At 38.8% G+C, this 27669-nt stretch overlaps 1 non-coding gene and 4 pseudogenes across 1 annotated transcript; 1 reads left to right on the top strand and 4 right to left on the bottom strand.

Annotated features, from left to right (window-relative positions):
• Positions 1–6583: 6583 nt before the first annotated feature.
• On the bottom strand, positions 6584–6692 carry LOC120529109 (annotated as a pseudogene).
• A 10166-nt stretch (positions 6693–16858) lies between these two features.
• Positions 16859–16967, bottom strand: LOC120529117 (annotated as a pseudogene).
• A 533-nt stretch (positions 16968–17500) lies between these two features.
• LOC120529077 lies at positions 17501–17619 on the bottom strand. Its single transcript, XR_005633618.1, has one exon. It is a non-coding gene; the product is annotated as a 5S ribosomal RNA (ribosomal RNA).
• Positions 17620–26180: 8561 nt separating this feature from the next.
• LOC120529166 lies at positions 26181–26318 on the top strand (annotated as a pseudogene).
• Positions 26319–26731: 413 nt separating this feature from the next.
• LOC120529118 lies at positions 26732–26840 on the bottom strand (annotated as a pseudogene).
• Between the last annotated feature and the right edge of the window lie 829 nt (positions 26841–27669).

Raw genomic sequence — 27669 nt, 5'->3', positions numbered from 1 at the left:
AAAGATAAAGGAAAGAAGAAAGAAGAGTTACGTTAAACAATTAAAAGACATGGAGGGTAATATAAGGAGAACGGAGGAAGAGAAGATTAATATAGCAGAAGCTTTCTATCAGAAGCTTTACAAGAAGCCTTGAAGGGGAAAAAAAAAGAATTAAAGGAAGAAGAACAGATAGAAGTGGTGGAGAATATAAGAGAGGTAGAAATTAAACAGGCTATAAAGAAAGGAAAAAAAGGAAAGACTCCAGGTACAGATGGATTGCCCCTGGAATTCTACGATGTCTTCATCTAGTTAATGAAGGATGAAATAGTAGAATTATTTCAAGAAGTAATGGATGGAGGAGAAGTACCTGAAATATGGAAAAATGGAATTATCACATTAATCCCTAAGAATAAGGAGTCGGAAGACATCTCAGACTGGAGGCCAATAACCCTTCTGTGCCAAGACTATAAATTATGGGGCAAAATAATAGCCAACAGGATGAAAAGAGTTATAGGAAACCTAGTTGGAACAGAGCAGGTGTGCGCAGTTCCAGGAAGGTCAATAACGCAACATCACATATTAATTAGAGATATATGCGAATACGCAAAGAGTAGAGGGATGGCGATAGGACTAATAAACATTGAGTTGGAAAAAGCATATGACTCAATTAATCACAAATATATCTGGAGAGTACTAGAAGCGGTTAAAGTCCCAGCATCCTTAATAGCTGCTATTAAAAAAAGCTATTCTGGAGCAACAGGAAGGGTTCTTCTGAATGGGAATTTGTCAAAGGAAATACAAATAGACAGGGGAATTAGACAGGGATGCCCCCTCTCTGCCATTCTGTTTGTGTTATGTGTGGAATGTTTAGCAAGACGCATAAGAGAGAACCCAAACATTCAAGGGGTTGAAATACCAGGAAGTGGAGGGAAATCGGCCAAATGTACTTTGTATATGGATGATATAACATTGATCTGTAGGAATTGTACATCCATAAGAACGGCGTTAAACAAAGTAGAGGAATTCTCTGGAGCAGCTGGGGTAAAATTAAATATGAGCAAAACGGAGTGTCATCTGCAGGGCAGATGGACGGAGGATTTCGGGCACAATATACAGGTGCAAAGAGGGCCAATAAAAATATTAGGAATAAAATTTGGGGAAAAGAAGGAGGGAAAAGTGATTGGAAAGAAATGGAAAAGAAAGTACGACAACTAACAAGTTTTTGGAAGCTAAGGGATTTAACGTATGAAGGCAAGATCTTGCTGATTAAGGCAGTGATTTTGCCAAGGCTGTTTTTTCTGGCGACGGTCTTTTTACCTACTAAGGAGATTTTAAAAAGGATAGAGAGGCAATGTTTTTATTTCTTTTGGAGCTTGGAGGAGGAGGAAGACCGGCAACACGGATTCCAATCGATGGGAGAGAAAGGAGGAATGTGGTGCGTTTCGAGCTGAAAGAGGAACAAATGGAGCAGAAAGAGTTCAGCAGGGAGGTCATGCAAAAGCGCTGAAATTCATCCCTGGTGAGATTGAATTTTTATTTAATTTTCCAGGGAAAACTACTTTTGAAGTAGTTTTTAAGACAAGGTTTCTGTATGACAAATGTTTGCGAACTGCAGAGAGGGACAAGGAGGTAAACTTGACTTTGGACAAAATTTTGATAATTCCTTTGAGTGACAGACTTGATAAAAAAGTAAATGTTATAATGTATACAGAGAAAGTCAAGATACAAGACATTTCAACATGGTTACTGCAGTATTGTGAGGTAAAGAGTAGTATGCAGATGACAGATGAAGATGGTATTAAGAATGGGTTGTATAAATTTGATGTAATTTTAAAGAAAGAGATTGGTAAAGATCGGGTGATGCATTTGCCCCCAGTTATTCAGATAGGAGTAGTAAGAGGACATGTGTTCTACCCTGGCCAGCCTCAAGTATGTAGGAGGTGTGGTAAAGAAGGACATAAGCCAAGGAATGTATAGTGATAAAATGCCGAAATTGCAAAGAAGAAGGGCACAGCACGAGGGAGTGTAGGAAAAGTATAATATGTAATTTATGTGGACAAGAAGCACATACTTTTAAGGACTGCCCTGTCTCATATGCAAATATGGTTAGAATACATAGAATGGACAGAGTAATAGCATTGTTGGACGAGGAGTCGGAAGAAGAGAAGGAAATGGAAGAAAGGCAGAGAGAAGGAATACTAGGAAGTGACAGGAGAGCATATGGCAAAGACGAGCCAGAATTGACGGATGGAAGGAGAGAGAAAGAAAAAGAAGAAATAAAGAGTAGTGAAGAGAGTGATATTTTGAAATTTATGGAAGACAAGACAGTAAAAGAAAGAGTAGAAAGCAGAATCGAACAATATTCGCAAGATATACTCTTTCATACAGAAGAGATAATGGAAATTTTGAGTGGCAATGTAGTATTAGGCCAATCGCCTCCAAAGGATATGAGTGAGGATACTGGTTTGGAGGAGATGAAAGAGAAAATCGGGGAAATGCAAATTAACCCCATGTTACAACGGAAACGGGGCCCTGACCTTTTGTCACCAGGCAATTCTGGGAAGGCGGAGGAAACTGAGGCAATGGGCCAAGAATGGGGGACAATCCCCTCCTTTGTGGAAACAAAAGACATGGAAGGGTTCCTGTCCACAACAGGTATGAAAGGAGTGGAGGAGTGGAAAATTGAAAAAAAAGGTGCAAAAAAAGTTAAGAAAAATGTAGTAGGAATAAATAGGGGGAAACCAGGAGAAGAGGTGGAAAACCCCGGAAGAAAGCATAAAAGTTAAAATAGCAACGCTAAATGTCAGGAGTATTAAGAGAAAGGAGAGGAGAAAAATAATTTTCTCCTTTCTGAAGGATATTCCGGCAGATATATTTTGTTTACAGGAGTGTAGTTTGCCAAATGAAAAAGTCATTTAAAAGATATGAGGAGGATTGGGAAGAAGGCAGAGCAATTTTCTCAGGTACAAATGAAAATAAAAATGCTGGAATTGGGATTCTAATAAAGAATCATGATATAGAAATAAAAAAATGTGAAGAAATCGTTAAAGGTAGCATAATAAAAGTAGAATTGGTTAAAGGAAATAATATGGTAAACTTAATCAATATTTATGCACCAACAACCCAAATCCAAAGAATGGAGATTTTAGAAATCTTAGAATTGACAATGGCAAGCGAAAATAATTTAATAGTGGTGGGGGATTTTAATTGTTCAAGTGAAAACAAGAAAGACCAGCAGATTGAACGAACCTCCCAAAAATTAAAAGAAATAATTAAGGATTTTCAAATGATTGATGTGTACCGTAAACTAAAAAGGGAAGAAAAAGGGTGCACATGGAGAGGGAAAGGAAAAAAACTTCTCAAATTGATTATGTCTTTATGGACAAAAACTATGAAGCAAAAAGTTGTTATCTGCATCCAGTTTTCTTCTCAGATCATAGTATATTGGCAGTGGAATTGGAAAAAGGATATAAAGAAGAAAGAAAAGATATCGTATGGAATCTAAATGTGAAATTGTTGGAAGACAAGAAGATAAAAGGAGTATATACAGTATTATCAAAGGTGGGCAACCTTAAAAGAATGGTGCGGAACTCAAAAAAATGGTGGGAAATGATGAAGGAAAACACAAGGGAATTTTTCCAAAAAAAGGGTAAAGAAAGGACAAGGGTGGAGAAAGAAGAAATCAAAAAACTGCAGGAAAGGCTGGAATATTTATATACAATCGAGGATTATGATGGAAAAATAGAAACAGAAATTAGAATTACATAACATAACATTAATCAGAATTACATAAAGTCTACAAAAAAAGGAAGAAAAGATAAAATTTCAGAGTAGAGTTCAAGAACAAGAAGGAGAGAAGTGCTCTAGATACTTCTTCAAGAAAGTAAAGGAGAGGAGAAAAAAGGCCAAAATAGTAGAAATAATAGATGAATATGGAAATAGTAAAAGAGAAAATAATGAAATAAGGGAAATGTTTCTGACACATTATAGAGAAATTTATAGAGAAAAGAAATCAACAAGGAGGATATCAACACAATGATTAAGACGATAGACCGAAGATTTGCAGAAGGACAAAATGAAGGTTTGTGTCGAGATATAGAAATGGAAGAATTGGAGTTGGCTTCAAAAATGTGCAGCAGAGGAAAAACTCCAGGGAAGGATGGTTTGCCGATGGAGTTCTATTTAGAATTTTGGGATATAATAAGAAATGACTTATATGGTTTGTTTATCGAAATTTTAAAAGACAAAGAAATGACAGAAACAATGAAAAGGGGAATAATTACACTTATTCCCAAAAAAGAAGAAACAACGAATATTAAAGGATGGAGACCTATTACATTGTTGTGTCAAGATTATAAAATATTGACTAGAGTTTTGGCAAATAAGACTGAAAACAAATATTGACAAAGTAATACAAGAAGAACAGGCATGTGTGGTACAGGGGAGAAGTGCAGCAGATAACCTGTGTGTTTTAAGAGACTGTATTCAATTTTTGAGAGAGAGAAATCTGGATATTGGAATTTTAAATTTGGATTTGGAGAAGGCCTTCGACAAAATTTCACATGAATACATGTGGAAGATACTCCAAAACATGGGAGTGCCAGAAGTTTTTGTGGAATGGATAAAAGTAATATATAACGATATAAGAAGTCAAATAAAAGTAAATAATAAACTAACAGAGGAGATAAAGGTGAAATGTGGAGTAAGACAAGGGTGCCCATTGTCAGCAGTGTTATTTATTATATGTATAGAGCCTCTTTTAAATAAGATTAGAAGTGACATAAATATAAGAGGAGTGGAAGTGGCAGGAAGTGGGGGGCAACAGATAAAAGTGTTTGCATATATGGATGACGTAAGCGTCATTATAAGATAAGAGACGTGTACAGTGTGAACCAAATAATTGAACACACAGAATCATTTTGTAGGGCATCGGGTTTGACTTTAAATCTCAAAAAATGTGACTGTGTGTTGTGGGGGAAATGGAAAGAAAAGCCAGAAAGAAAGATACAAATTGCAAATATGGTTAAAATACTGGGTATAAATTTTGGAGACAAAAATACAGAAAATAAGGAATGGAAAGAAATGTTAAAGAAAATTAATGAGAAAATAGGATTCTGGAAGTTAAGAAGGCTGACAATGGAAGAAAAAATTTTGCTGATAAAAGCAATAATTTTACCAAAATTGGCATATTTAGCCACAGTGTTCTTTCCACCGCGAAAGATTTAAAAAAAATTATGAGAACTTGCTTTGTTTTCTTGTGGGGATCAAAGTGCGAAAAAATAGCACGAAAAATAGCAACCAAACAGAAAGAAAAAGGAGGAAAAGGTTTTCCAAAAATAGAGCAGGAATTAATATTAAAACATGTAGCAACAGTAGTTAATATGGCATTGAACAAAAAAGGTAAAATGGCGGACATGATAAGGTATTTAGTGGGAGCTGAATTGAGAAGAGAAATTGTGGAGAACTGCAAACAACAGACCGATTGCCTTTAAGGCATCTGAACATTATATAATAATAACAAAATGCCTGAGGAAATATAAATGGGAGGAAGGAGGGGCAAAAAAATGGGGAAGGATTAAAGATCTTAAAAAATCTATTGAAAAGCAAGAAATAGCAGTTAGAATTCATTCACTAACAGAAGAACAGAAAAAGAAAGTATGGCAACAAATTGCTGCTAAAGAATTGACAAATAAACAAAAAGATTTAGGTTGGTTAACAGTATATGAGGTGCTACCGGCAAACGCAGCTATGTACAAGAGAAGAATTGCAAAATCTCTGGTATGTCCCAGAGAAAAATGCAGTGAGATAGAAACAGCAGAACATGTTTTTTGGCAATGTAAAAAGGAACAAGAGGTGTGGAAAGGGATATTACAGGAATGGGACGGGGTAATAGGGAAAGAGGAAATAACAAAGGAAGGAGTACTGTATGGTTTAGTGGGGAAGGGGTTAAATGAAAAAATGGGAAAAGAGAAATGGAAACTAATTAATATAATAAAGGAGAATATGTGGTGGGAGAGGAATGAGACTGTAATACATAATAAGGATGTACCCATTAAAAGACTTTTCCAGAACTGTGAAAGAGACATTGAAGAAGATTGGAGAATCAGGGAGGAAAAAAAATGAACAACAGAGTTCAAAAAAAGCAAAGGTAAAGGTTTTTTTAAGATTATATTAATTGGGAGGAATGCACGTGTGTGGGAAAGGTGGTGGATAATAGTGAATTAGCAAATGGGCCAGACTTTGTGTGTGTGTGTGCCTAAAGCTGAAGACACTGAATAGAAAACATGAATGTAAGTGAAAACGGGACAAGCAAAATAGTGTTTGTCTTAAGTAATGAGATTTAGACAATAAAGAAGTTCCAAAAAAAATCGGTCCGCCCCTAGAACCCCGCCCCTAAAATGGTATCAAAAATAATATTAATTTAAAGTAACTAATCAATTTATTTATTTATCTTAAGGACCCTCACCCACCGTAATAAAACAATAATACAAATAATCATTCATCCTTTTGTGCCTCTTTACTGATTTTAAGCCGCTTTCCTTGCTGCCAAGAGCCAAAAGAAAAAGACGAGGTGAAGGGCGACACCTGCTGGCAGAAAGGCAAAAGCTTACAGCACTCGGTATTCCCAGGCGGTCTCCCATCCAAGTACTAACCGAGCCCGACTCTGCTTAGCTTCCGAGATCGGACGTATTCAGAGTGGTATGGCCGTAAACGATGGCTGCTTGTTTTTCTCTCCCCAAATAGGCAACTGTGGAAGCCCTCTTTTCTATACAACATCCCTATGATTTTTTTTTCTCTCCTTCCCTGTCTGTCTTCATTTTTGTTTAGTTTTGCCATTCTTTTGAAATTTTTCGGAATGTCTTTTGAATTACAATGTACGTTGTCCTTCATGCTGATCCCCTTCTGTCGGCTCTCGCCACCCATTTAAGACCAGCCCTGTTCCCCGTTCCTCCTCATGGATGGATGGATAGATAGACAGATAGATCTCGTGCAGCTCTTCAGACGGGGAGCCTGCAACTTTATAAAGGGGAGCATCGTCCAGAAAGGACCAGCAACCTCGTGTCCTTGCTAACGTGCAATCCCACAGTGGAATCAAAGGGAGGGCAAGCACCGGCTCAAGTCTCGAGCGTGTACCCAGGGCTGCCCCAGATCACTCGGCGGCCTCGACGCGGATCTTCCCGATGGTGCTTTGCTGCCGTCGCGGCGCCCAAGCCGAGGGTTCTTCCTCTCGGTCTCCGGAGCACAGGATCGCCTCCCTCTTCGCAGCTTTGCCTCCTGCCTGCCGCTTGCCGACTGTCTAAGCTGTTGGGCGGATGTTTATCATTCAACCTCCCTTCAGTCCTATCTATCCTGTTTCTCTTCCAGCCAATAAGCTCCAGCGATGGGTGGCTGGTTTGCATAAGAGCGAGGTGCACCTTGGGTTTGCTGGCGAAACCTGTCTAATCAAGGTGGTGAGGTCTTTGCAACCCCGTCATCCGGGTCACAGGGCACACAGGCGTCTGATGAGCGGCTAACTCCCGCGCATGCGTGCTCCAGAGGCCGAAGAAGCCCGAAGGATCCCGAAGACTGCGGTGGGGAAATCCTCCCGCTGCCGTGCGATGAAGCCGAGGAAGTGGGAGGATGAGCGCCAGGATGTACAACTCATACTTACCTGGCAGGGGAGATACCATCTTCTCTGCCTACGGTCTAGGGAACGCCTCACGCCCTTCGAATTTGCTAGTAGTAGGTTGGCAGGTCCACCACTGCTGGTTTTCCTTAGGGCCGGCGGTTGGAGCATTTATTTTTGTTTTTAGGTTCTTCCTTTGGCTTCTGGAGAGCTTGTTTGTACGAGAAGAAAAGAAGAGGAGTAAGTATTTTGAGGGTGGGTCCCTATATTCCCCCTTTTTTGTCTGATATTTTGCTACAGGAGTTCGCAATGGCCTCAGACGAGGAGAGAAGGAACGCTGTTCGATTGCAGCTTTGCAAGGAGAAAAATGGACTGAAAAACTTTTATTTCAACAATCCTGTTTGGAATCCTCGGTTTTCAAGCTAGACAGGTAGAATTTATCTTTGCCTTTCACAATCGAGAAACTTTTGAGGTTGTTTTTACCAGTAATTTTCTGGTTGATAAGTGTATCAAGGTGTATAATGATAAGGTTAAAAGTGAAAAGGCTTTGGGAAAAGTGACAATTCAGCCTCTAGCTCAAAGTGAGGTTAAGACAGTGAATGTTGTCATGTTCTCAGAAAGAATAGGATACGAGCAAATTCTGCAGTGGATGGAGAGATTTTGTGTAGTCCAGCATGGAGTGTTGGTCGAGATGAATTTGGAATCAAGACTGGATATTACAATTTCCTCGCAAAATTGTCTAGAGATGTAAAGGGTGAATTGAAGCATCTCCCACCCACGATACAGATTGGAGGGGTTAGAGGGTTTAATTTTTTATAATGGGCAACCGAAAGTATGCAGAAAGTGCGAGCAAGAAGGGCACGTTGCATCCCAATGCTCGATTGAGAAGTGCAGGAATTGTGGTGAGACAGGGCATTTGGCGAAGAGTTGTACACAAAACGTAAAATGCCATCTGTGTGGCGAATTAAATCATAATTACAAGGTATGCCCCAACTCTTACGATAATAAAATCAAAGGGAGTAGAGTCAAACCAATTAACATACGGATAGAGGATGAGGAGGAATCGGAGGAAGAAGAGGTAGAAGAAGGAGAGGAGGGGAGGAAAGAGGATAGCCCAAACCTATTCCAGACACCAGTTGGGGGAGTCAACAACGAAAGGAAGAAAATGGAGATGGTCAGGACAGTCAAAAATGTGAGAATGGAGAATTCTAAGGAGGCAGATGGAATAACAAAGGACGGAAAAGACAAATGCCCGTGGAGAGGAAGCAGCAAGAAATAGAAAAAGAATTGAAAACAGTATACAAAGGACATCGATGGAGCTAGAAGAGATGAAGAGCTTGCTGAGTAATGTGCCTTCCTTGAGAGGGGTGGGCTTGGAGGAAAAAAGGAAAGTCTAACGAAAGATTGGTACGAGATTACAAAAGAGGTAGAAAACCAAGAGGCAAGAACATTCTTAGCATTTGAGGGAACAGTGAGGACATAGATAGTAATCCCTACCTCATTAGTAACCCATTCAGAAACCAAAGCCCAATAGAAGCCTTGACCAGTGATGGAGGAAAAGGAACAGGGAAGTAAAGGTAGAAAAGCAGACGAAAAAGAAGAGCGAGGAGAATGACTCTAAAAAATAAAATAAAATGAGAGTCGCCTCCATTAACGTCCGTATGATAACAAGAAGAAAGAGAAGGGAGACAATTTATGGCTTTTTAAGTACCAGAAGAGCCGATATTATCTGCCTGCAGGAATGTGGAATTGCAGGGATGAAACCTTACAGAAGTTTTGGGAAAGAGTGGGAAGGGGAAGCCTTTTATTCAGGATCAAATAACAACAAAAACAGTGGTCTTGGTTTCCTGATTAAAAATCAGGAAATCAAAGTGTTGAGTTTTGAGGAAGTGATCCGGGGTCATTTGGATATCTTAAAGATTAGCCATAAAGAACAAGTCACTTGCATTATCAACGTATATGCCCGTGTGGAAAGAAAGAAAGATTTGACCTCCTGCAAAACCTAAATAGGGTTTGTGGGGAAAAGGAGGATAAAATAATAGCGAGAGATTTTAACTGCAGGATTGACAAAGACAGAAGGACAGATAAAACATCAAGGCTCCTATTAGAAATAATACAAGATCATACTTTAAAAGACAATGGAAAGAACAGGAGAGGTGAAGGAAGAAGGTTTACCTGAGAGGGTGGAAGGGTAGGATCTCCAGGATAGACTATATTTTCACTGGGAGGGTTTTAAAGCGAAAAACTTTAGGTTGACTCCTGTTTTCTTTTCGGACCACCAACTCCTAGAGATAGACGTGGAAATAGGGGAGAAGGAAGAGAGAGGAATGGGGTTTTGGAAGCTTAACGTAACCCTATTAGAGAGAGAACAAATAAGGAGAGAGTACGAGGAGAAATATAAAAAATGGAGATCCCTGAAGGATTCATGCAAGACAATAGCGGAGTGGTGGGATATTATGAAATTTAGAACACACAAATTTTTTCAAGGGAAAGGTAGAGAAGAAAGTAAAAGAGGAAAGGAAGAGTTGGAGAATTTACAAGAAAAATTGGAAAAACTCTACGGGGAAGGGGAAAGAAATGAAGAAATGGAAAGAAGAATAAAGGAAACAAACAAAAATATAGCAAAGATTTATGAGAGGAGGGAGGAGAAGATAAAATTTCAAAGTCGGGTACAGGAAATGGAAGAGGGAGAAAGATGTTCCCGATTCTTCTTTAAAAAGATAAAGGAAAGAAGAAAGAAGAGTTACGTTAAACAATTAAAAGACATGGAGGGTAATATAAGGAGAACGGAGGAAGAGAAGATTAATATAGCAGAAGCTTTCTATCAGAAGCTTTACAAGAAGCCTTGAAGGGGAAAAAAAAAGAATTAAAGGAAGAAGAACAGATAGAAGTGGTGGAGAATATAAGAGAGGTAGAAATTAAACAGGCTATAAAGAAAGGAAAAAGGAAAGACTCAGGTACAGATGGATTGCCCCTGGAATTCTACGATGTCTTCATCTAGTTAATGAAGGATGAAATAGTAGAATTATTTCAAGAAGTAATGGATGGAGGAGAAGTACCTGAAATATGGAAAAATGGAATTATCACATTAATCCCTAAGAATAAGGAGTCGGAAGACATCTCAGACTGGAGGCCAATAACCCTTCTGTGTCAAGACTATAAATTATGGGGCAAAATAATAGCCAACAGGATGAAAAGAGTTATAGGAAACCTAGTTGGAACAGAGCAGGTGTGCGCAGTTCCAGGAAGGTCAATAACGCAACATCACATATTAATTAGAGATATATGTGAATACGCAAAGAGTAGAGGGATGGCGATAGGACTAATAAACATTGATTTGGAAAAAGCATATGACTCAATTAATCACAAATATATCTGGAGAGTACTAGAAGCGGTTAAAGTCTCAGCATCCTTAATAGCTGCTATTAAAAAAAGCTATTCTGGAGCAACAGGAAGGGTTCTTCTGAATGGGAATTTGTCAAAGGAAATACAAATAGACAGGGGAATTAGACAGGGATGCCCCCTCTCTGCCATTCTGTTTGTGTTATGTGTGGAACGTTTAGCAAGACGCATAAAAGAGAACCCAAACATTCAAGGGGTTGAAATACCAGGAAGTGGAGGGAAATCGGCCAAATGTACTTTGTATATGGATGATATAACATTGATCTGTAGGAATTGTACATCCATAAGAACGGCGTTAAACAAAGTAGAGGAATTCTCTGGAGCAGCTGGGGTAAAATTAAATATGAGCAAAACGGAGTGTCATCTGCAGGGCAGATGGACGGAGGATTTCGGGCACAATATACAGGTGCAAAGAGGGCCAATAAAAATATTAGGAATAAAATTTGGGGAAAAGAAGGGAAAAGTGATTGGAAAGAAATGGAAAAGAAAGTACGACAACTAACAAGTTTTTGGAAGCTAAGGGATTTAACGTATGAAGGCAAGATCTTGCTGATTAAGGCAGTGATTTTGCCAAGGCTGTTTTTTCTGGCGACGGTCTTTTTACCTACTAAGGAGATTTTAAAAAGGATAGAGAGGCAATGTTTTTATTTCTTTTGGAGCTTGGAGGAGGAGGAAGACCGGCAACACGGATTCCAATCGATGGGAGAGAAAGGAGGAATATGGTGCGTTTCGAGCTGAAAGAGGAACAAATGGAGCGGAAAGAGTTCAGCAGGGAGGTCATGCAAAAGGCGCTGAAATTCATCCCTGGTGAGATTGAATTTTTATTTAATTTTCCAGGGAAAACTACTTTTGAAGTAGTTTTTAAGACAAGGTTTCTGTATGACAAATGTTTGCGAACTGCAGAGAGGGACAAGGAGGTAAACTTGACTTTGGACAAAATTTTTGATAATTCCTTTGAGTGACAGACTTGATAAAAAAGTAAATGTTATAATGTATACAGAGAAAGTCAAGATACAAGACATTTCAACATGGTTACTGCAGTATTGTGAGGTAAAGAGTAGTATGCAGATGAGAAATGAAGATGGTATTAAGAATGGGTTGTATAAATTTGATGTAATTTTAAAGAAAGAGATTGGTAAAGATCGGGTGATGCATTTGCCCCCAGTTATTCAGATAGGAGTAGTAAGAGGACATGTGTTCTACCCTGGCCAGCCTCAAGTATGTAGGAGGTGTGGTAAAGAAGGACATTAAGCCAAGGAATGTATAGTGATAAAATGCCGAAATTGCAAAGAAGAAGGGCACAGCACGAGGGAGTGTAGGAAAAGTATAATATGTAATTTATGTGGACAAGAAGCACATACTTTTAAGGATTGCCCTGTCTCATATGCAAATATGGTTAGAATACATAGAATGGACAGAGTAATAGCATTGTTGGACGAGGAGTCGGAAGAAGAGAAGGAAATGGAAGAAAGGCAGAGAGAAGGAATACTAGGAAGTGACAGGAGAGCATATGGCAAAGACGAGCCAGAATTGACGGATGGAAGGAGAGAGAAAGAAAAAGAAGAAATAAAGAGTAGTGAAGAGAGTGATATTTTGAAATTTATGGAAGACAAGACAGTAAAAGAAAGAGTAGAAAGCAGAATCGAACAATATTCGCAAGATATACTCTTTCATACAGAAGAGATAATGGAAATTTTGAGTGGCAATGTAGTATTAGGCCAATCGCCTCCAAAGGATATGGGTGAGGATACTGGTTTGGAGGAGATGAAAGAGAAAATCGGGGAAATGCAAATTAACCCCATGTTACAACGGAAACGGGGCCCTGACCTTTTGTCACCAGGCAATTCTGGGAAGGCGGAGGAAACTGAGGCAATGGGCCAAGAATGGGGGACAATCCCCTCCTTTGTGGAAACAAAAGACATGGAAGGGTTCCTGTCCACAACAGGTATGAAAGGAGTGGAGGAGTGGAAAATTGAAAAAAAAGGTGCAAAAAAAGTTAAGAAAAATGTAGTAGGAATAAATAGGGGGAAACCAGGAGAAGAGGTGGAAAAACCCCCGGGAAGAAAGCATAAAAGTTAAAATAGCAACGGTAAATGTCAGGAGTATTAAGAGAAAGGAGAGGAGAAAAATAATTTTCTCCTTTCTGAAGGATATTCCGGCAGATATATTTTGTTTACAGGAGTGTAGTTTGCCAAATGAAAAAGTCATTTAAAAGATATGAGGAGGATTGGGAAGAAGGCAGAGCAATTTTCTCAGGTACAAATGAAAATAAAAATGCTGGAATTGGGATTCTAATAAAGAATCATGATATAGAAATAAAAAAATGTGAAGAAATCGTTAAAGGTAGAATAATAAAAGTAGAATTGGTTAAAGGAAATAATATGGTAAACGTAATCAATATTTATGCACCAACAACCCAAATCCAAAGAATGGAGATTTTAGAAATCTTAGAATTGACAATGGCAAGCGAAAATAATTTAATAGTGGTGGGGGATTTTAATTGTTCAAGTGAAAACAAGAAAGACCAGCAGATTGAACGAACCTCCCAAAAATTAAAAGAAATAATTAAGGATTTTCAAATGATTGATGTGTACCGTAAACTAAAAAGGGGAAGAAAAAGGGTGCACATGGAGAGGGACAGGAAAAAAACTTCTCAAATTGATTATGTCTTTATGGACAAAAACTATGAAGCAAAAAGTTGTTATCTGCATCCAGTTTTCTTCTCAGATCATAGTATATTGGCAGTGGAACTGGAAAAAGGATATAAAGAAGAAAGAAAAGATATCGTATGGAATCTAAATGTGAAATTGTTGGAAGACAAGAAGATAAAGGAGTATATACAGTATTATCAAAGGTGGGCAACCTTAAAAGAATGGTGCGGAACTCAAAAAAATGGTGGGAAATGATGAAGGAAAACACAAGGGAATTTTTCCAAAAAGGGTAAAGAAAGGACAAGGGTGGAGAAAGAAGAAACCAAAAAACTGCAGGAAAGGCTGGAATATTTATATACAATCGAGGATTATGATGGAAAAATAGAAACAGAAATTAGAATTACATAACATAACATTAATCAGAATTACATAAAGTCTACAAAAAAAGGAAGAAAAGATAAAATTTCAGAGTAGAGTTCAAGAACAAGAAGGAGAGAAGTGCTCTAGATACTTCTTCAAGAAAGTAAAGGAGAGGAGAAAAAAGGCCAAAATAGTAGAAATAATAGATGAATATGGAAATAGTAAAAGAGAAAATAATGAAATAAGGGAAATGTTTCTGACACATTATAGAGAAATTTATAAAGAAAAAGAAATCAACAAGGAGGATATCAACACAATGATTAAGACGATAGACCGAAGATTTGCAGAAGGACAAAATGAAGGTTTGTGTCGAGATATAGAAATGGAAGAATTGGAGTTGGCTACAAAAATGTGCAGCAGAGGAAAAACTCCAGGGAAGGATGGTTTGCCGATGGAGTTCTATTTAGAATTTTGGGATATAATAAGAAATGACTTATATGGTTTGTTTATCGAAATTTTAAAAGACAAAGAAATGACAGAAACAATGAAAAGGGGAATAATTACACTTATTCCCAAAAAAGAAGAAACAACGAATATTAAAGGATGGAGACCTATTACATTGTTGTGTCAAGATTATAAAATATTGACTAGAGTTTTGGCAAATAAGACTGAAAACAAATATTGACAAAGTAATACAAGAAGAACAGGCATGTGTGGTACAGGGGAGAAGTGCAGCAGATAACCTGTGTGTTTTAAGAGACTGTATTCAATTTTTGAGAGAGAGAAATCTGGATATTGGAATTTTAAATTTGGATTTGGAGAAGGCCTTCGACAAAATTTCACATGAATACATGTGGAAGATACTCCAAAACATGGGAGTGCCAGAAGTTTTTGTGGAATGGATAAAAGTAATATATAACGATATAAGAAGTCAAATAAAAGTAAATAATAAACTAACAGAGGAGATAAAGGTGAAATGTGGAGTAAGACAAGGGTGCCCATTGTCAGCAGTGTTGTTTATTATATGTATAGAGCCTCTTTTAAATAAGATTAGAAGTGACATAAATATAAGAGGAGTGGAAGTGGCAGGAAGTGGGGGGCAACAGATAAAAGTGTTTGCATATATGGATGACGTAAGCGTCATTATAAGATAAGAGACGTGTACAGTGTGAACCAAATAATTGAACACACAGAATCATTTTGTAGGGCATCGGGTTTGACTTTAAATCTCAAAAAATGTGACTGTGTGTTGTGGGGGAAATGGAAAGAAAAGCCAGAAAGAAAGATACAAATTGCAAATATGGTTAAAATACTGGGTATAAATTTTGGAGACAAAAATACAGAAAATAAGGAATGGAAAGAAATGTTAAAGAAAATTAATGAGAAAATAGGATTCTGGAAGTTAAGAAGGCTGACAATGGAAGAAAAAATTTTGCTGATAAAAGCAATAATTTTACCAAAATTGGCATATTTAGCCACGGTGTTCTTTCCACCGTGAAAGATTTTGAAAAAAATTATGAGAACTTGCTTTGTTTTCTTGTGGGGATCAAAGTGCGAAAAAATAGCACGAAAAATAGCAACCAAACAGAAAGAAAAAGGAGGAAAAGGTTTTCCAAAAATAGAGCAGGAATTAATATTAAAACATGTAGCAACAGTAGTTAATATGGCATTGAACAAAAAAGGTAAAATGGCGGACATGATAAGGTATTTAGTGGGAGCTGAATTGAGAAGAGAAATTGTGGAGAACTGCAAACAACAGACCAATTGCCTTTAAGGCATCTGAACATTATATAATAATAACAAAATGCCTGAGGAAATATAAATGGGAGGAAGGAGGGGCAAAAAAATGGGGAAGGATTAAAGATCTTAAAAAATCTATTGAAAAGCAAGAAATAGCAGTTAGAATTCATTCACTAACAGAAGAACAGAAAAAGAAAGTATGGCAACAAATTGCTGCTAAAGAATTGACAAATAAACAAAAAGATTTAGGTTGGTTAACAGTATATGAGGTGCTACCGGCAAACGCAGCTATGTACAAGAGAAGAATTGCAAAATCTCTGGTATGTCCCAGAGAAAAATGCAGTGAGATAGAAACAGCAGAACATGTTTTTTGGCAATGTAAAAAGGAACAAGAGGTGTGGAAAGGGATATTACAGGAATGGGACGGGGTAATAGGGAAAGAGGAAATAACAAAGGAAGGAGTACTGTATGGTTTAGTGGGGAAGGGGTTAAATGAAAAAATGGGAAAAGAGAAATGGAAACTAATTAATATAATAAAGGAGAATATGTGGTGGGAGAGGAATGAGACTGTAATACATAATAAGGATGTACCCATTAAAAGACTTTTCCAGAACTGTGAAAGAGACATTGAAGAAGATTGGAGAATCAGGGAGGAAAAAAAATTAACAACAGAGTTCAAAAAAAGCAAAGGTAAAGGTTTTTTTAAGATTATATTAATTGGGAGGAATGCACGTGTGTGGGAAAGGTGGTGGATAATAGTGAATTAGCAAATGGGCCAGACTTGTGTGTGTGCCTAAAGTGAAGACAGTGAATAGAAAACATGAATGTAAGTGAAAACGGGACAAGCAAAATAGTGTTTGTCTTAAGTAATGAGATTTAGACAATAAAAAAAAAAAAAAACCGCCCCTAGAAAAATGGTATCAAAAATAATATTAATTTAAAGTAACTAATCAATTTATTTATTTATCTTAAGGACCCTCACCCACCGTAATAAAACAATAATACAAATAATCATTCATCCTTTTGTGCCTCTTTACTGATTTTAAGCCGCTTTCCTTGCTGCCAAGAGCCAAAATAAAAGAGCGAGGTGAAGGGCGACACCTGCTGGCAGAAAGGCAAAAGCTTACAGCACTCGGTATTCCCAGTCGGTCTCCCATCCAAGTACTAACTGAGCCCGACTCTGCTTAGCTTCCGAGATCGGACGTATTCAGAGTGGTATGGCCGTAAACGAAGGCTGCATGTTTTTCTCTCCCCAAATAGGCAACTGTGGAAGCCCTCTTTTCTATACGACATCCCTATGTTTTTTTTTTACTCTCCTTCCCTGTCTGTCTTCATTTTCTTTTAGTTTTGCCATTCTTTTGAAATTTTTCGGAATGTCTTTTGAATTACAATGTACGTTGTCCTTCATGCTGATCCCCTTCTGTCGGCTCTCGCCACCCATTTAAGACCAGCCCTGTTCCCCGTTCCTCCTCATGGATGGATGGATAGATAGACAGATAGATCTCGTGCAGCTCTTCAGACGGGGAGCCTGCAACTTTATAAAGGGGAGCATCGTCCAGAAAGGACCAGCAACCTCGTGTCCTTGCTAACGTGCAATCCCACAGTGGAATCAAAGGGAGGGCAGTCACCGGCTCAAGTCTCGAACGTGTACCCAGGGCTGCCCCAGATCACTCGGCTGCCAAGAGCCCAGCTTCTGACACGGGTGGAAGGAGGACAAGAAAAAGACGAGGTGAAGGGCGACTTCTGCTGGCACAAAGGCAAAAGCTTACAGCACTCGGTATTCCCAGGCGGTCTCCCATCCAAGTACTAACCGAGCCCGACTCTGCTTAGCTTCCGAGATCGGACGAGTTCGGGCGTATTCAGAGTGGTATGGCCGTAAACGAAGGAGGCATGTTTTTCTCTCCCCAAATAGGCAACTGTGGAAGCCCTCTTTTCTATACGACATCCCTATGTTTTTTTTTTTCTCCTTCCCCTGTCTGTCTTCATTTTTGTTTAGTTTTGCCATTCTTTTGAAATTTTTCGGAATGTCTTTTGAATTACAATGTACGTTGTCCTTCATGCTGATCCCCTTCTGTCGGCTCGCCACCCATTTAAGACCAGCCCTGTTCCCCGTTCCTCCTCATGGATGGATGGATAGACAGACAGATAGATCTCGTGCAGCTCTTCAGACGGGGAGCCTGCAACTTTATAATGGGGAGCATCGTCTAGAAAGGACCAGCAACCTCGTGTCCTTGCTAACGTGCAATCCCACAGTGGAATCAAAGGGAGGGCAAGCACCAGCTCAAGTCCCAAACGTGTACCCAGGGCTGCCCCAGATCACTCGGCGGCCTCGACGCAGGTCTTCCCGAAGGTGCTTTGCTGCCGTGTGCGAGCGCCACGCCGAGGGTTCTTCCTCTCGGTCTCCGGGCGCAAGATCGCCTCCCTCTTTCGCAGCTTTGCCTCCTGCCTGCCGCTTGTCTAAGCTGTTGGGCGGCTGTTTATCATTCAGCGTCCCGCCCAGTCGTAACTCTCCTGTTCTCTTCCAGCCAATAAGCTCCAGCGATGCGTGGCTGGTTTGCATAAGAGCGAGGTGCACCTTGGGTTTGCTGGCGAAACCTGTCTAATCAAGGTGGTGAGGTCTTTGCAACCCTATCATCCGGGTCACGGGCACACGGGCGTCTGGTGAGCGGCTAACTCCCGCGCATGCGTGCTCCGGATCCCGAAGGAGCCCGAAGGACCGAGGACTGCGCTGGGAAAATCCTCCCGCTGCCGAGTGACGAAGCCGAGGAAGTGGGAGGATGAGTGCCGGGCTGTACAATGGGGAGATACCATTGGTTCTTCTCTGTCAAGTGTAGGGAGCGCCCCACGGCCTTGGATTCAGAGCTGGGTAGGTTATGCTTGTCCCCTTGCTTGTCCACCACCCAATCTCTCTGTTTCCCTTGGTGCGCGGCGAATTACACTTTCACAGAAAGAATATGGTGGAAGTAATTGATTGTGGCAGTTGGAGTGGCAGATTGGAAATGGAAAGCAAGCAAGCTGATCTACTTGAACCTAGTGGTGGTGGTGGCGGCGGCGGAGAGAGACCTTTATCACGGATACCAATCGATGGAAGGGAGAGGAAGAACGTCGTGCGTTTTGATTTAAAAGAAGAACAGATGGATCGTGGGGAATTTAGCAAGGAAGTGCAACAAAAAACATTGAAGTTCACTTCGGGTGAGATAGACTTTCTTTTTGCCTTACCTGGGAAGACTACCTTTGAAGTGGTTTTTAAGAATAGAAGTTTATATGACAAGTGTGTCAGAAATGTGCAGAAAGAAAAAGAGGTGAATCAGAACCTGAAAAGGTTTTTGATATTTCCTCTTAGTGATAGACTAGATAAGAAAGTCAATGTAATTATGTATGGTGAGAAGGTAAAAATCCAAGATATATCTACGTGGTTATTGCAGTTTTGTGAAGTTAAAACTAGCATGCAAATGACAGATGAGGATGGGATAAAAAATGGCCTGTATAAGTTTGACGTAGTTCTGAAGAGGGAGAGTGAAACTGACAGAGTTGTACCCGTGCCACCGGTTATACAAATTGGTGTGGTAAGAGGACACGTCTTTTACCCTGGACAACCCCAATTATGTAGGAGGTGTGGTAAGGAGGGTCATAAAGCAATAGACTGTAAAACAATTAAGTGCAGAAATTGCAAAGAGGAGGGACACAGCACAAGACAGTGCAGAAGACCAATGATATGCAATTTATGTGAACAGGAAGCACATGCCTTTAAGGATTGTCCTGTCTCCTACGCCAATGTTGTAAAAGCAAATAATATGAGAGACAGAGTTATTGCACTGTTAGATGAAGAATCAGAAGAAGAAAAGGAGGAAGTGCAGAGTAATGAAACACCAGGGAATAGCTTGAGGACATATGAAGAAACAGAGGCCTTAAGTCTGGAAGAAAGGGATGAGAGAAGATTAGAGGAAGAAGAAGGGACGAAACATGGAGAAGAGAGTGATATTTTAGCCCTTATAGAAGAAAAGACAGAACAAGACATAGAGAGAAGAATGGAGCAGTGTTCACAAAACATATTGTTCCATACGGAAGAGATCATGGAGATCTTAAGTGGATCTGCCCTTTTATGCCCATCATCTCAGCAGGTTCAAATGAAAAGCACAGGGCAGGATGATATGGAAGAAAATATTGGGATGACACAAGTAAACCCAATGTTACAAAAAAAAAAGAGGCCCAGACCTGTTGTCACCAGGTAAAACTAGAAAGGGTGACAAAGGGGACGAAAACAGCCAGGAATGGGGAGCAGATCCCTCCTATTTGGAATCTAGAGACATGGAAGGGTTTCTTACAACAGGGATGAAAGGAGTGGAGGAGTGGAAAACGGAGAGGAAATCAGCCAAAAAAGCAAAAAAGAATGTAACAGCAGCAAATAGAGGAAAAATAGGAGGTGAGGTAGAACAAAATACCGGGAAGAAAAAATGAAAGTAAAAATAGTAACAATAAATGTAAGGAGTATTAAGAGAAAGGAGAGGAGGAGAACAGTTTTCTCCTTTCTGAAGGACATTCCTGCAGATATTTTTTGTTTGCAAGAGTGTAGTTTACCAAATGAAAAATCATATGAAAAGTACGCGAAGGATTGGAAAGAAGGTAACTCAGTTTTTTCAGGAATGAATGAAAATAAAAATGCATGTATAGGAGTATTAATTAAGAATAAGGAGATAGAAATAAAAGGATCTGAAGAAATTATAAAAGGGAGATTAATGAAAGTAAAACTGGTAAAAGGAAATAATATTATGAATATGATAAATGTATACACACCAACAATACCAGTAGAGAGAATGGAAATGTTAAGATTCCTAGAAATTACAATGGCAAATGAAAAAAGCTTAATGGTGGTTGGTGATTTTAATTGGTCAACTGAACAAAAAAATAAAGAACAACAAATGGACAAAACATCAAAAAAACTAGGAGAAATCATTAAAGATTGTGAAATGATAGATGTATTTCGAAAATTGAAAGGTAAAGAAAAAGGGGTTACTTGGAGAGGGGCAGGAAAAAAATCCTCCCGAATAGATTATATATTTACGGACAAGACTTATGAAACAAAGAAATGTAAATTGCAGCCAGTGTTTTTTTTGGATCATAGTATGTTGAAGGTGGAAGTAGAAAAAGGGAGTGACGACGAAACCAAAGACTTCCAATGGAAGTTAAATATAAAATTGTTAGAGGACAAGAAAATAAGAGAGGAGTATCAGCAATATTACAAAGGATGGACAACTTTAAAAGAATGGTGTGGGACACAAAGAGAGTGGTGGGAGCTAATGAAGAGAAACACAAAAGAGTTTTTCCAATAAAAAAGGCAGAGAACAGAGCAAAAAAGACAAGGAAGAAATAAAAATATTGCAGGAAAATCTTGAACGAGAGTACAGTAAAGAGGATTATAATGCAACAGAGATAAGAATAATAAAAGAAGAACTAGCACAATTATTTAGGAAAAAAGAAGAAAAAATAAAATTTAAAAGTAGAGTTAAAGAACAAGAAGAAGAAGAAAAGTGCTCCAGATTTTTTTTTAAGAAAATAAAGGAGAGGAGAAAAAAATCAAGAATGGAAGAAATGATGGATAAAAATGGAGACATCAAAAAAGGAAATAAAGAAATAATGGAAATACTTGTAAATCATCATAGAGACGTATATGGGAAAAAAGAGATTGAGAATGAATATATCGACAAAATAGAAAAAACAATAGATCGTTTTTATACAGAAGAACAAAGAAAAATGTTATGTCAGGAAATAAAAATGGAAGAGGTTGAAGCAGCGGTCAAAATGTGCAGCAGAGGAAAAACACCAGGGATAGACGGATTACCGATCGAATTTTATTTGACTTTTTGGGAGAGTTTAAAAATGATGTACTGGTCTTGTTTTTGGAAATTTTAAAACATGGAGAAATGACAAGTACAATGAAAAGAGGAGTAATAACGCTTATTCCCAAGCAGGATGACAAAAAGGAGGTAAAAAACTGGAGGCCAATTACATTACTTTGTCAGGATTACAAAATACTGGCAAGAGTCTTGGCAAACAGATTGAAAGAATATACGTGGGGGAAATAATAAAATAAGAGAAGGCATGTGTGGTACAGGAGAGGAGTGTTGCAGAAAAATTGTGTTTGATAAGAGATTGCATTAGCGTAATGAAAGAAAAAAACTTGGACGTAGGGTTAATTAACTTAGATTTGGAAAAAGCATTTGACAAGGTCGCACATAATTATATGTGGAAGGTATTACAAAAAATGAGAGTTCCAGAAGAATTTTTGGGATGGCTAAAGGCAATATATAAAGGAATAGGAAGTAAAATTAAAGTAAACAATAGGTTGACAGAAGAAATAAAAGTTGAATGTGGAGTACGGCAAGGGTGTCCGTTGTCAGCAGTTTTATTCGTAATGAGCATTGAGCCATTGCTGAATATGATTAGAAATGACAATAACATAAGAGGAATTGAAGTTCCAGGAAGTGGAGGGCAGCAGATAAAGTTGTTTGCTTATATGGATGACGTCACGGTATTAATAAGGGATGCTTGGAGTGTAAAGCAAGTAATACAACACACTGAAAGTTTCTGTAGGGCCTCAGGGTCAAATTTAAACTTAAAAAAATGTGAATGTAAGATATGGGGAAAATGGAAAGAAGAACCAAAAGAAAAGATAAGACTGACGAATAAAGTAAAAGTACTTGGGATTATCTTTGGAGATGACAATATAGAAAAGGAGAATTGGAAGGGAATGTTAAATCAGATTAATCAAAAAATAGGGTTTTGGAGCTTTAGAGGTAGACAAACCAAGGGGCAAGAACCTTCTTAACCTTTGAGGGAAACAGTGAGGACATAGATAGTATCTCCTACCTTATTAGTAACCCATTCCGAAACCAAAGCCCAATAGAAGCCTTGACGAGAGTGATGGATGGTAAAGAACAAGGGAGAAAAATGAACACGGAAGTAAAGGTAGAAAAGCAGAAGAAAAAGAAGAGCGAGGAGAAAGTCTCTCGATGTATGTTTTTTAAGGACCAGAAGAGCTGATATTATCCGCCTGCAGGAATGTGGAATTGCAGGGATGAAATCTTATAGAAGTTTCGGGAAAGAGTGGGAAGGGCAAACCTTTTATTCAGGATCAAATAACAACAAAAACAGTGGTCTTGGTTTTCTGATTAAAAATCAAGATTTCAAAGTGCTGGGCTTTGAGGAAGTGATCCGGGGTCATTTGGCTATCTTAAAGATTAGCCATAAAGAACAAGTCACCTGCATTATCAACGTATATGCCCCGTGTGGAAAGAAAGAAAGATTTGACCTCCTGCAAAACCTAAATAGGGTTTGTGGAGAAAAGGAGGATAAAATAATAGTGGGGATTTTAACTGCAGGATTGACAAAGACAGAAAGACAGATAAAACATCAAGGCTCCTGTTAGAAATAATACAAGATCATAATTTAAAAGACAACGGAAGGAACAGGAGAGGTGAAGGAAGAAGGTTTACCTGGAGAGGGTGGAAGGGAAGGACCTCCAGGATAGACTATATTTTCACTGAGAGGGGTTTTAAAACGAAAAACTTTAGGTTGACTCCTGTTTTCTTTTCGGACCACCAACTCCTAGAGATAGACGTTGAAATAGGAGAGAAGGAAGAGAGAGGAATGGGGTTTTGGAAGCTTAATGTAACCCTATTAGAATGCGAGCTGATAAGGAAAGAGTACGAGGAGAAATATAAAAAGTGGAGAACCCTGAAGGGTTCATGCGAAACAATAGCGGAGTGGTGATGATATTGTGAAATTTAGAACGCACAAATTTTTTCAGGGGAAAGGTAGAGAAGAAAGTAAAAGAGGAATGGAAGATTTGGAGTGTTTACAAGAAGAATTGGAAATACTCTACGGGGAAGGGCAAAGAAATGAAGAAATGGAAAGAAGAATAAAGGAAACAAACAAAAATATAGCAAAGATTTATGAGAGGAGGGAGGAGAAGATAAAATTTCAAAGTCGGGTACAGGAAATGGAAGAGGGAGAAAGATGTTTCCGATTCTTCTTTAAAAAGATAAAGGAAAGAAGAAAGAAGAGTTATATTAAACAATTAAAGGACATGGAGGGTAATATAAGGAGAACGGAGGAAGAGAAGATTAAAATAGCAGAAGCTTTCTATCAGAAGCTTTACAAGAAGCAAAATATTGATCCTTTAAACAACAAGAAGCCTTGAAGGGGACAAAAGAAGAATTAAGGGAAAAAGAACAGACAGAAGTGGCAGAGAATATAAGAGAGGTAGAAATTAAACAGGCTATAAAGCAAGGAAAAAAAGGAAAGACTCCAGGTACAGATGGATTGCCCCTGGAATTCTATGATGTTTTCATCGAGTTAATGAAGGATGAAATAGTAGAATTATTTCAAGAAGTAATGAATGGAGGAGAAGCATGAAACATGGAAAAATGGAATTATCACATTAATCCCTAAGAAAAAGGAGTCGGAAGACATCTCAGACTGGAGGCCAATAACCCTTCTGTGTCAAGACTACAAATTATGGGGCAAAATAATAGCCAACAGGATGAAAAGAGTTATAGGAAACCTAATTGGAACAGAGCAGGTGTGCACAGTTCCAGGAAGGTCAATAACGCAACATCATATATTAATTAGAGACATATGCGAATACGCAAAGAGTAGAGGGATGACGATAGGACTGATAAACATTGATTTGGAAAAAGCATATGACTCAATTAATTATGAATATATGTGGAGAGTACTAGAAGTGGCTAAAGTCCCTGCATCTTTAATAGCTGCTATAAAAAATGCTATTCTGGAGCAACAGGAAGGGTTCTTCTGAATGAGAATTTGTCCAAAGAAATACAAATAGAAAGGGGAATTAGACAGGGATGCCCCCTCTCTGCCATTCTTTTTGTGTTATGTGTGGAACAGTTAGCAAGACGGATAAGAGAGAACCCAAACATTCAAAGGGTTAAAATACCAGGAAGTGGAGGGAAATCGGCCAAATGTACTTTGTATATGGATGATGTAACATTGATATGTAGGAATTGTACATCCATAAGAAAGGCGTTAAACGAAGTAGAGGAATTCTCTGGAGCAGCGGGAGTAGAACTAAATAAGAAGAAAACGGAGTGTCATCTGCAGGGCAGATGGACGGAGGATTTCGGGCACAATATACAGGTGCAAAGAGGGCCAATAAAAATATTAGGCATAAAATTTGGGGAAAAGGAAGGGAAAAGTGATTGGAAAGAAATGGAAAAGAAAGTACGACAACTAACAAGTTTTTGTAAGCTAAGGGATTTAACATATGAAGGCAGGATCTTGCTGATTAAGGCTGTGATTTTGCCAAGGCTGTTTTTTCTGGCGACGGTCTTTTTACCTACTAAGGAGATTTTAAAAAGGATAGAGAGGCAATGTTTTTATTTTTTTTGGGGTTCAACATATGAAAGAATAGGAAGGGATAAGGTGAAGAAACAAAAAAAGAAAGGGGGAAAAGACTTTGCAGATTTAAGGGTATTGCTGAGAATGAAATATACAGCAGTGTACATAGCACTAATGCAAAACGGGAAAGGAAGGGCAGAAATGGCCAGATATATGATGGGAGGGCATGTAAGGAAATTTGGTCTGTATAAAACTAACAATAACAACCCATATGAATTTAGAATACCCAAAATATATAGTAGGATGTTGGACTGTATCAAGGAGTGTGATGTTGCAAAGGACGAAAAGGAGGTGTGGAAAAGATGGAAGGATTTAGTCAATGAAATAAAGGACAAGCAGAGGGTCATAACAATACAGGGGAAATCCAGAAAAGAATCCAGAAGGATTTGGGAACGTTTTGGGAAAACATTTCCAACCTCACAATTAGCAGACTTATCGTGGCTAGCCGCCCATGAGGCATTAGAGACAAATGTAAACTTAAACCCTAAATGTTCCAGAGAAGGGTGTTATAAGGAAGAGACAGTAAGCCATGTAATGTGGGAGTGCCCCATAGCAAAAGAATTATGGAAGAAAGTAAAGCAGGATGCATTAATAAAGGCTAAACTAGATAAAGATATAGTGATCTTTGGCAGATCTGGGAAAAGGGAAGTAGGAGAAAAAGACTGGGGAAGAATAAATATGATAAAAGGGATATTATGGAGGGCTAGGTGCGAACTCACTAATAAGCAAAAAGTTTTCTCCCTACAGAAAATGACACAGATGATAAGAGAAAATATATCATTTTATGAAAAAGGACAACCCGAACGATAAGAAACGTAAAAGGTAGAATAAGCATCTATAGTTGTGGTTTTTTAAAAATTGTAAAAATGGGTATTATTTTAACTGTAATCGGCATGCCTTGGTATTGCCCGAGGGACTGTGCTCGGAGTAAGCAAAGGAAGCCGAAAAAGAAAACGCTAATAAGATTTTAAATTCATATTGGTTTTAAAGAAATATGAAATAAAATTGAATTAGAACAAAAAAAAAAAATAAGGTGGTTCGCCCAGGTCGAGGCTCATCCATTGCACTCAGGGTGTGCTGACCCCTGCGATTTCCCCAAATGCGGGAAACTCGACTGCATAATTTGTGGTAGTGGGGGACTGCGTTCACGCTCTCCCCTGATAATCCTGGTTCAAAAAACAGACCGAAAACATGCGTTTCAACTTATGGAAGTGGTGCTTGGGCGATTGTGAAGCAGGAGCCTGTGAGACAACAGCTCTGGGAGCTTTAAGCAATAAATAAAGAAGTTACAAAAATCAGTCAATCGGTCAATCTGTCTGTCTATCCATTTATTTATTTATTTATTCATTTTCAGAACCCCCGCCCCCTAAAAAAATTGTAATAAAAATAATATTAATTTAAATTAACTAATCAATTTTTTTATTTCTCTTAAGGACCCCCACCCATCATAATAATACAAATAATCATTCATCCTTTTTGTGCCTCTTTACTGATTTTAAGCCGCTTTCCTTGCTGCCAAGAGCCAAAAGAAAAAGACGAGGTGAAGGGCGACGCCTGCTGGCACAAAGGCAAAAGCTTACAGCACTCGGTATTCCCAGGCAGTCTCCCATCCAAGTACTAACCGCGCCCGACTCTGCTTAGCTTCCGAGATCGGACGTATTCAGAGTGGTATGGCCGTAAACGATAGCTGCTTGTTTTTCTCTCCCCAAATAGGCAACTGTGGAAGCCCTCTTTTCTAAACGACAGCCCTATGTCTTTTTTTTCCCATGGAGGCTTGTGGGACTTCCCTATAGGCAAAAGGGATAAGGGGGAGGTTCTAGTCCCAGTTCCTCCTATCCTCATTGACCACTTTGAAGAGCATCTGCTCGAGGGTGTGATTAAACTTCTCGACTACACCATCAGTTTGAGAATGATATACCAAGGTCTTTAAATGCTTTATCTTAAGTAACTTGGCAGTTTCCCTGAATGTTGCCATGGTAAAGGGCACCCTTTGGTTCATCAGGACTTCCTTTGGGAGGCTGACTCACACAAAGACCACTACTTATTCCCTTGTAATGGCTTTGGAGGTAGGTGAGCTCAAGAGAACAGCTTCAGGATATTGGGTAGCAAAATCTACCAGGACCAGTATGTACTTTTATCCTCTATCTAAGGGTTCTAGGGATCCTATTAATTCGAACCCGATTTGCTGAAATGGGTCATCAGTTCTGGGAATGGGAAATAAAAGAACTTGGTCCCTCCTGAGAATATGGCACAGTTGACACTCTGGGCAGGATATGCAATAGAAGCGAACCTCCTCATTTATTCTCGGCCAATTGAAACAGAGCTTGATACGTTTCTAAGTTTTTTTGTAACAGATGTGTGCTAGTTCACAAACCTGCCACCGGTTGGTTCATGGGACTAACAGCAGCGACCTCACCTCCCCCATGTTTTCTGTTAAACGATAAAGAAGGTTGATATTTAGTACAAAGTGGAGGACTTTGTGGTATAGGATGTTGAGTGCGATGGCAAATT

This window comes from Polypterus senegalus, chromosome 4 (assembly GCF_016835505.1).
Source record: "Polypterus senegalus isolate Bchr_013 chromosome 4, ASM1683550v1, whole genome shotgun sequence".
Classification (NCBI taxonomy): Eukaryota; Metazoa; Chordata; class Cladistia; order Polypteriformes; family Polypteridae; genus Polypterus; species Polypterus senegalus.
The sequence above is the reverse complement of the archived record's forward strand: the minus strand, read 5'-3'. Positions and strand labels throughout refer to the sequence as shown.